Below are 11,075 nucleotides of genomic sequence, written 5' to 3'. Positions count from 1 at the left end.
ACCCTAACCGTATCGATTTTCGTTAATAGTTGCTCATGCCCTTTTTCCTTTGAAAATCTTAGGATATGATATGCATTTATTACTTGAGGTCATGAATGGTTTTTTTGTTACATAAAAGATTGTGAAGACAACTTCCCAATAGCTACTATAAATCCTAGGAACGAATTGAAAATTTTCAAAAACTCAAATTTCGCTCCTGGTTCGCTATTGGCGAGTTTCTTCGACTCAATTTTCCTAAAAACATTCTTCACATGAAAATTCTTATTTCTCGGGTAATCCAATGCATATCTTTCATTCCTATCATATTAAAATATTCTACAATATAAATACACGGCAACCGTTAACTTATTTCAATACAGTTCTCAACTCGTCGGAATCAATGGCTTAGTCCTGACGACTTAAACCTTCGCTTAAATCCTTAACTTCTTCTACTTTTAGTAACTTGCCTTGCTATGTTGCGACTTAACGCACTTTCAGAACACTAGAACCTTGTCCACTCTTGAGTGTTCAAATCCATAACCTTATTCACATAATGATATCCTGAGAGCCCACTAATTCCGTCAACAACACTAACTTCTTTCTAACTCGTAACCTCACGCTTACGTTCCGGAAAACAATTCCTTCCTATACAATAATTCTGTTCAAGCAACGGCTCTTACTGAAACTTCAGATCATACTTAGTTATTTCCAAACTCTTACTTACGGGTATACGAGTACCTTCCACATCTTTCCCGGAACCGTCGGAACGTTCCTTCTTAGCATTATCTTACATTCCCGGAGGATCTATACTTCTACTACTTAGTTCACCGACCACTTTCAGGCACGACAAACTCTTACTTACTACTCATCCTGAGTTCTTACTTTTCGGTACAACTTCATGTCTTTCTTCATTCCTCCTGGGTCCTATTCAGCTCTCAGGCATCCATTCTAATCGTTGAATGCTAAATTGAGTTGATCAGACTCAACTAACAACAACAACTAGAACATTTACCCGGAACCCAATGGTCCCACTACCTTAGTTGTAATTTAATGACCCAAGGCACGGTCTGAATCGACCTGCTCTGATACCAAATGTAACACCCATACTAGACGTATCTAGAAAGTCTAGCACGTGCGTTATTTTAGTATTGGATACATTAAAATATACAACATAAAAACTTCGAATGAATATTATTTACAACAACAAAGCGTTCGTACAAAGATATACAACTCATCTTTTCCTAAAGTATAATATATACATCCTTGGAACCCTTGTCATCCTGCTGCGGTACGAACGATCCCTTGTTGAAACATCCATCCAGCTACAAGCTTGCATACCAACTTGCTTATCTGAAACAAATAAGGATTGGGATGAGACATAATGTCTCAGTGAGTTCCCCTAAATCCTAGGCTATAGGTAACCTCAGGGGAAACCTACGGTCACCACGTGTCTACATTACAACCTGACGGTTGATTATACGTGTGTGGGGACTTGCTTTCTTAGACGGTTGTGCATACTAGGGCCGTCATAAAATCTTAACTTGTTATAGGCTTCTCTTCTATACGTGTCATGGCGGTTACGGGGGAAACTAAAACCGCAATGCCAAGATACTATCTACGCATCAAGGCCTTCTCTTGCTAAAATCATGACGCGGCTCTAAACCGGACGATTAGGGGAAACCTAAGATCGTCGTCGGTATAGCTCTCCTTACTTGCTTACTTGCTTACTTGAATTGTATCTATCTTAATCTTACCACAAAAGTGACTCTTTCTAGCTTGCTAGTCCTTGACTATCTTCTTCTTTATTCTTTCTAATTCTTGACAGTCTATGTCAAGGCTCTATGACATGACATATAAATGTATAATAAATATGCAAAGTCAGCTTCATTGATTATGTTAGCGTGTAACAAACAACTTATCTGAGTTCATTTTACGGATTAGTTCCGAGTGGAGTAACCCCGGAAGTTCATCCCTTACTACCGGTGAAAATGCTTTGCAATAGCGCACCGGACTCCCTTAGTGAACGTGCGGGTCCCTTACGGCTTACCCCGTTCCCCTTGGAGAACCTTTTATATCCAACCTTGGAAGGAATATAAAAGACACGACACCTTAACTTAGTGAAATGCGGCTCCCTTCCCCTTGAACCCAACCTTGGAAGGAATTCAAGAGACATAACACTCTTATTATAATCTTAGTCTTATGCATGTATGAAGGTTAAACCTAAACATACTATCTCTTTTACCTCGGATCCTTGAACGATCCACTAGAGGTAAACTTAAGCTTTGCTTATCTTACTTTGTGAATGGATACGAAATCGATTCACCTCTTACCATACTCGTATGGTTCTTGCTTCTTATGCGAAGATAATACTTTTATTACCTTGCATCTAAACAAGCATATACTAATGCATAGCATTCTATTCTTTACTAACTATTCTAGTTCTCGATAACTATACCGAGGCTCTAGTTCTTCCCTTTCTTAAGGATAACTTGCTACCCGATTCATAATACGATCTCTCGTATGCCATGCCTCACTAACTTGTATAATACTTGCCTCTTTATCGTAAAAATCTTGCTTAGATTGATCATCATTTAGGACCTTGGTTTGAGGGGTTTAACTTATAAAAAGACTGCTCAAAAGATCCGGAACGGAAAAACACCGAATCTGCCTGAAACGAGCAAGCAGTGCCGGAACACACCACTTGCTCGCCTAGGCGAGTAAATTCATGGGGGAGGCGAGTAGCTACTCGCCATGGCGAGTAGGAGGCGAGCAGGACCCCCTGTTCGGCCTTCCAGCTCGCCGTGGCGAGTAATAGCTCGCCGTGGCGAGTTAGGACAGTCCAGGACCCCTAAAAATGGTATTTTTGACCCAAAAACCTCAAACCAAGTGTCTCTAAGTGTTATATGGCCCTTAGGATCATTAGAAACCTGTAAAACATGAACTCAGCAAGTATTCACAAGTCAAGCAAGCATGGCATACAAATGGGGTAACTAAACATATACTTGAACCCTAGAATTTCATATTGTTCATATTAATCATAGATGGCATAAACATAATCCCAAAGGGTGGGAAATTTATCTATGGAACTCACCTAAAAGATTATACTTGCTTCCCAAAAGCTTCCAAGCATCAACAAACCAAACCCTAGCTTCTAGTCCCCTTTTGTTTTCTTGCTATCCACATCATCTTCATCCTTGCTAGCTCATCTCAATCCAACCCAAAGCTTTATTCAACAAACCCTAGTTCTTGACTTACCCACATCCATGGCATTAGCTTACTAATCAATCTTCAATCATCTTCCTCTTTGCTTATTTAACCATTAAGAACCCATACCTTATGCCAAAACATGCTTCACTTACCAACTTGATCAAAACCCTAACTTTGAATCCATCCTTAAGAGGAGAAATGAAGGAAATCAAACAAAACCCAAGCTTCCTTAAGTTCAAGAGGTTCATAAGGAAACATAATCTAAAGATTGCCATGGTAGAAAGAAGATTTAGAAAAGTTTGGTGGAAAGAGGAGAGGAATGAAAACAAGCTTAATCCAAGCTACACAATCTCTTAAAGGGCATAGAGTAACCAAAAGATGATCATGAATCTTTGAGGAAGGAGTTTTGATGAATTGGTAAGGTGGGGAGAGAAGAGAGAGGCCGATGGAGTAGAGAGAAGGAGGAGAGAAAACTCTTGCCAAATCCTAGAGAGAGAAAGGTTGAAGAAGAATGAAGATATTTTGGCCCTACTCAATTAAATACCCTTTCCAAGTGAAATTACCAAATTGCCCTTGTCTTTAAACGTGGTAAAAGCGACACGGATACTTACTCCGTAATAAGCTGATATTACATAATAAATATTCTCCATTAACTTTCTTCCAAAAAACGTTCTCTGGGTCGATCGACTGATACAGTTCAGACACTGACAGGCGGAATGTTACAAAAGAGGAAACAAAATTACTTGATAACATTTTCTTTTCTGCTAAGATGAAAATTGCAACCCTTTTGTATTGATAACTAAGTGATAAATTTCAAAATGGGGACATAGGTAAAAACTTCTCTTTGAAAAACTCAATGCATCTAAAGACTTTGTTTGACAGTTCTCTTTTGACTTGAATCAATACCCAACTTTAAGCATTAGTGTTTATGATGGAGAACATAACGCTTCTGATTCATCTTATTGTATAGAGACTTTATCTATACAGATAAAGGTACAATCATAAAGAGGGGAAGAAAATCCAAGATAGAATTGGAGACTTGAGTGATGTAGATAGAGTGATGAAGTACGATGATGAGTTATTTCCAATGGCTTTTGGTGAAGAAACTCCAATTAATTCACCTTAGGTGAAAAACAAGAAAAAAAAGTAAAGAAAACAAAAAAGATAGATATTAATCCAGTATTGTTATGACATGCTTGAAGAGTTGAACATGAGGATCGATTGTTCAGAAATTGTTAGAAGACGTTAACTTAGATCAAGGTGTAGTGATGAATGAGATGACTAATGATTGTCAGATCTGAATTTTCCTTTGTTAAGTTACCAAAGGGAATGGTTATCATGGAATTTGAGCAGTAAATTTTTGTAACCAGTGGAGGATTCATTGCCAATGAAACATCTATGTTGAAAATTATTCAAGGAACTACCCTTGTCCTTGCAAAACATGAATTACAATCACATTTATAATTTATGTTTAGAACCAAAAACCAAATGATTAATTTGACTGTAGAATGTCATCATCTAAACGTCAATTCCCATCACATTTGTTGTAATTCACGTTTAGCAAGTACAAGGGCGGTTGCTTGAATGCGGCAAGGATTCCTCCATTACTTACAGATCTTTCTTGCTTTAAAGGCAATGATAACCATTTCATTTGGTACCTAAATAAATGAATAATCAGATCTGACGATTCATCGGTCGACTCTGTCATCACTACAACATTATATCAGCTGACGTCTTTTACCAAATTTTGATCGATCAATCTCCCATGTTCATCTCTCTAAGCATGCCATAATAATGTTGGCTTGGGATCTACCTTTTTTGTTTTCTTTACTTTTTTCTTTTTCTTTTCACCTTAGGTAAATCAAATGGAGATTTTTCACCTAAAACCATTGGATATAACTAATCATCGTACTCCATCGCTCTATCTACGCCACTAAGGTCTTCAATATTTATCTTGGATTTTATTCCTCTCTTTCTAGATTGTGCATTTATTTGTTTAAATAAATGTTCTCTATAATATTCAAACAAATCATTAGCATTATTATATTCTCCATCAGAAACACTAATGGTTAAAAATGGGTCTTGATTCAAGTCAAAACAATACTGCCTAACAAAGTCTTTAGATGCATTTACTTTTCAAAGAGGGGTTTTCAGTTATGTCCTTTTAATCAAATTTATCACCAAGTTTTCAATATCAAAGGGTTTCAAATTTTATCTTAACTGGTATATGTTATCAAGTAAATTTTTAACCTCATTCAAACCACAATGATAAGATAAATAATTTCGTAAATAGACTAACAAATCATAAACAATTTTCATGTAATTTAAGACCAAAAGAAATTCAGGAATGTGAATAAAATGACATTTGTGATAAACTAGATAACTCTTACAACATCTTAAACATATATTTCATCACAAAGTTTCAAATAGAGGGAAAAAAGTAACCAAATATACCTTCATAATCATAATCAGAATTTGAAGATGCAACTTGATCATCTTCATCAATATTAATGCCAGTTTTTCCATCAGTGTCATCCATTGGTTGTTTCTACGTCCCGACTTCTAATTTATACATAAAACATCAATATAATTAACAACTAAATCAATAATCAACAACAAAAAGTAAATCACACATAACAATGCTTAAATGAATATATTAATACCACACAGAGAATACCTGATTCGAATGCAGATACACGTTAATTGACATCTTCAAAATCCAATCTCACAACAATCGAGCATCCTTCCATATAATTTCGATTCAGATCATGTTTAAAACATTTTCAAAGCAAAATAGACCAAAAAAAAAAAATCGTGAAATAAACAATGCCTGGTTGTATCATGCATTTTGACATTTCTCAATGAATAAACTATAACAAATTAAACATCCATCCAAAAGACAAATAAGAATAAGACGAAAAATGAAAAATGAGAAATCGCAAAGTATGGGTAAGAGATGAAGAGAAACCCTGTATTTATAATCGTGCTTATGCGTTCATTGGTGTGGTTCTCTATATGTATTTTTTTTATTTTGACTTAGTTTTATTAATATATTATATTTAATTTAATTTTTTACTAATATAAAACTAATTTTTATATTAAATGTAAAAGTCAACACTTGAATTTTTTTAATGGTAAGAGTTGATATTTGAGTCAATTAAAAAAAAATCCATATTATGAATTCCTATTTAAAAATAAATTTTAATATGATCATATTACTTTAGTTCTCAAAGATATTTTTTGAACAAAGTTCTCAAAGATATTAATTTTACTTTTGACAAAATCTCAATGATATTAATTATTACTGAGTTTTTTTATATAAATATAATACCATGGTATTGATACTTTTTCATGTCCCTTTTTAGAGAATCCTTTTAAATTTGTACTACATTAATTATTTTCTACAAGTATATCATTGAGCATACTTATTCTGAAACAAATGTTAAAAAGTATATGACTGATATTGTGTTTAGGTCCTATAAAATTTAAACATTTTCTTTTTAGTCTCCATAAAAAAATTCTTCAGTTTTTAGTTCCTACCAAAGTATCTTACAGTTTGTTTTAATCTCCGCAAAAACTAAACATGTTAGATTATTTTTTAAATTTGAAATTTTTGAAAAGATATTTTACGACCTTGTTTTGAACATTATAAAAAAAAAATCTTCCCAGTCTTTTTATTTGTTTCAATATTTTATGAGTGACTTATTGACTAGTAAAGGAATGTAGTCAATGGATGGTACTGATGGAAAATATGAAATTGATACTAATGAAGATGGTCATGTTGTGTTTTTAAAATCTAATTACGGTTATGATGGTATATTTGATCCCTTTTCTTCCCATTATTGAAACTTTGTGTTTATATCTTTTTTTAAGATGTTGAAAGTGTTATCTAGAGTATCACAAATGAGATAATATTCATATCCCTAAAACTTTTGTGATCTTAAACTTGATAAAATAATTTAAGATCCGTTAGTTTGATTACAATACTAGTTAACTTATGATTGGGCCATGAAAGAGGAAACAAAATTACTTGATAACATTTTCTTTTCTGCTAAGATGAAAATTGCAACCCTTTTGTATTGATAACTAAGTGATAAATTTCAAAATGGGGACATAGGTAAAAACTTCTCTTTGAAAAACTCAATGCATCTAAAGACTTTGTTTGACAGTTCTCTTTTGACTTGAATCAATACCCAACTTTAAGCATTAGTGTTTATGATGGAGAACATAACGCTTCTGATTCATCTTATTGTATAGAGACTTTATCTATACAGATAAAGGTACAATCATAAAGAGGGGAAGAAAATCCAAGATAGAATTGGAGACTTGAGTGATGTAGATAGAGTGATGAAGTACGATGATGAGTTATTTCCAATGGCTTTCGGTGAAGAAACTCCAATTAATTCACCTTAGGTGAAAAACAAGAAAAAAAAGTAAAGAAAACAAAAAAGAGAGATATTAATCCAGTATTGTTATGACATGCTTGAAGAGTTGAACATGAGGATCGATTGTTCAGAAATTGTTAGAAGACGTTAACTTAGATCAAGGTGTAGTGATGAATGAGATGACTAATGATTGTCAGATCTGAATTTTCCTTTGTTAAGTTACCAAAGGGAATGGTTATCATGGAATTTGAGCAGTAAATTTTTGTAACCAGTGGAGGATTCATTGCCAATGAAACATCTATGTTGAAAATTATTCAAGGAACTACCCTTGTCCTTGCAAAACATGAATTACAATCACATTTATAATTTATGTTTAGAACCAAAAACCAAATGATTAATTTGACTGTAGAATGTCATCATCTAAACGTCAATTCCCATCACATTTGTTGTAATTCACGTTTAGCAAGTACAAGGGCGGTTGCTTGAATGCGGCAAGGATTCCTCCATTACTTACAGATCTTTCTTGCTTTAGAGGCAATGATAACCATTTCATTTGGTACCTAAATAAATGAATAATCAGATCTGACGATTCATCGGTCGACTCTGTCATCACTACAACATTATATCAGCTGACGTCTTTTACCAAATTTTGATCGATCAATCTCCCATGTTCATCTCTCTAAGCATGCCATAATAATGTTGGCTTGGGATCTACCTTTTTTGTTTTCTTTACTTTTTTCCTTTTCTTTTCACCTTAGGTAAATCAAATGGAGATTTTTCACCTAAAACCATTGGATATAACTAATCATCGTACTCCATCGCTCTATCTACGCCACTAAGGTCTTCAATATTTATCTTGGATTTTATTCCTCTCTTTCTAGATTGTGCATTTATTTGTTTAAATAAATGTTCTCTATAATATTCAAACAAATCATTAGCATTATTATATTCTCCATCAGAAACACTAATGGTTAAAAATGGGTCTTGATTCAAGTCAAAACAATACTGCCTAACAAAGTCTTTAGATGCATTTACTTTTCAAAGAGGGGTTTTCAGTTATGTCCCTTTAATCAAATTTATCACCAAGTTTTCAATATCAAAGGGTTTCAAATTTTATCTTAACTGGTATATGTTATCAAGTAAATTTTTAACCTCATTCAAACCACAATTATAAGATAAATAATTTCGTAAATAGACTAACAAATCATAAACAATTTTCATGTAATTTAAGACCAAAAGAAATTCAGGAATGTGAATAAAATGACATTTGTGATAAACTAGATAACTCTTACAACATCTTAAACATATATTTCATCACAAAGTTTCAAATAGAGGGAAAAAAGTAACCAAATATACCTTCATAATCATAATCAGAATTTGAAGATGCAACTTGATCATCTTCATCAATATTAATGCCAGTTTTTCCATCAGTGTCATCCATTGGTTGTTTCTACGTCCCGACTTCTAATTTATACACAAAACATCAATATAATTAACAACTAAATCAATAATCAACAAAAAAAAGTAAATAACACATAACAATGCTTAAATGAATATATTAATACCACACAGAGAATACCTGATTCGAACGCAGATACACGTTAATTGACATCTTCAAAATCCAATCTCACAACAATCGAGCATCCTTCCATATAATTACGATTCAGATCATGTTTAAAACATTTTCAAAGCAAAATTGACCAAAAAAAAAAATCGTGAAATAAGCAATGCCTGGTTGTATCATGCATTTTGACATTTCTCAATGAATAAACCATAACAAATTAAACATCCATCCAAAAGACAAATAAGAATAAGACGAAAAATGAAAAATGAGAAATCGCAAAGTATGGGTAAGAGATGAAGAGAAACCCTGTATTTATAATCGTGCTTATGCGTTCATTGGTGTGGTTCTCTATATGTATTTTTTTTATTTTGACTTAGTTTTATTAATATATTATATTTAATTTAATTTTTTACTAATATAAAACCAATTTTTATATTAAATGTAAAAGTCAACACTTGAATTTTTTTAATGGTAAGAGTTGATATTTGAGTCAATTAAAAAAAATCCATATTAAGAATTCCTATTTAAAAATAAATTTTAATATGATCATATTACTTTAGTTCTCAAAGATATTTTTTGAACAAAGTTCTCAAAGATATTAATTTTACTTTTGACAAAATCTCAATGATATTAATTATTACTGAGTTTTTTTATATAAATATAATACCACGGTATTGATACTTTTTCATGTCCCTTTTTAGAGAATCCTTTTAAATTTGTACTACATTAATTATTTTCTACAAGTATATCATTGAGCATAATTATTCTGAAACAAATGTTAAAAAGTATATGACTGATATTGTGTTTAGGTCCTATAAAATTTAAACATTTTCTTTTTAGTCTCCATAAAAAAATTCTTCAGTTTTTAGTTCCTACCAAAGTATCTTACAATTTGTTTTAATCTCCGCAAAAACTAAACATGTTAGATTATTTTTTAAATTTGAAATTTTGGAAAAGATATTTTACGACCTTGTTTTGAACATTATAAAAAAAAATCTTCCCAGTCTTTTTATTTGTTTCAATATTTTATGAGTGACTTATTGACTAGTAAAGGAATGTAGTCAATGGATGGTACTGATGGAAAATATGAAATTGATACTAATGAAGATGGTCATGTTGTGTTTTTAAAATCTAATTACGGTTATGATGGTATATTTGATCCCTTTTCTTCCCATTATTGAAACTTTGTGTTTATATCTTTTTTTAAGATGTTGAAAGTGTTATCTAGAGTATCACAAATGAGATAATATTCATATCCCTAAAACTTTTGTGATCTTAAACTTGATAAAATAATTTAAGATCCGTTAGTTTGATTACAATACTAGTTAACTTATGATTGGGCCATGAAAGAGGAAACAAAATTACTTGATAACATTTTCTTTTCTGCTAAGATGAAAATTGCAACCCTTTTGTATTGATAACTAAGTGATAAATTTCAAAATGGGGACATAGGTAAAAACTTCTCTTTGAAAAACTCAATGCATCTAAAGACTTTGTTTGACAGTTCTCTTTTGACTTGAATCAATACCCAACTTTAAGCATTAGTGTTTATGATGGAGAACATAACGCTTCTGATTCATCTTATTGTATAGAGACTTTATCTATACAGATAAAGGTACAATCATAAAGAGGGGAAGAAAATCCAAGATAGAATTGGAGACTTGAGTGATGTAGATAGAGTGATGAAGTACGATGATGAGTTATTTCCAATGGCTTTCGGTGAAGAAACTCCAATTAATTCACCTTAGGTGAAAAACAAGAAAAAAAAGTAAAGAAAACAAAAAAGAGAGATATTAATCCAGTATTGTTATGACATGCTTGAAGAGTTGAACATGAGGATCGATTGTTCAGAAATTGTTAGAAGACGTTAACTTAGATCAAGGTGTAGTGATGAATGAGATGACTAATGATTGTCAGATCTGAATTTTCCTTTGTTAAGT

General features: G+C 32.5%; 1 long non-coding RNA gene across 1 annotated transcript; it reads right to left on the bottom strand.

Moving 5' to 3' along the window:
- Nucleotides 1-1,086: 1,086 nt before the first annotated feature.
- On the bottom strand, nt 1,087-3,177 carry LOC146929923 (uncharacterized). The gene is made up of 2 exons (XR_015008302.1): nt 3,071-3,177; nt 1,087-1,329 (listed from the first exon to the last, which is right to left on the bottom strand). It is a non-coding gene; the product is annotated as an uncharacterized LOC146929923 (long non-coding RNA).
- Between the last annotated feature and the right edge of the window lie 7,898 nt (nt 3,178-11,075).

The sequence above is a fragment of the Medicago sativa genome, chromosome 4, assembly GCF_051527215.1.
Source record: "Medicago sativa cultivar Bolivia chromosome 4, Bolivia_mono, whole genome shotgun sequence".
In the NCBI taxonomy this organism is placed as follows: Eukaryota; Viridiplantae; Streptophyta; class Magnoliopsida; order Fabales; family Fabaceae; genus Medicago; species Medicago sativa.
This window is presented reverse-complemented; position numbering and strand designations above follow the sequence as displayed.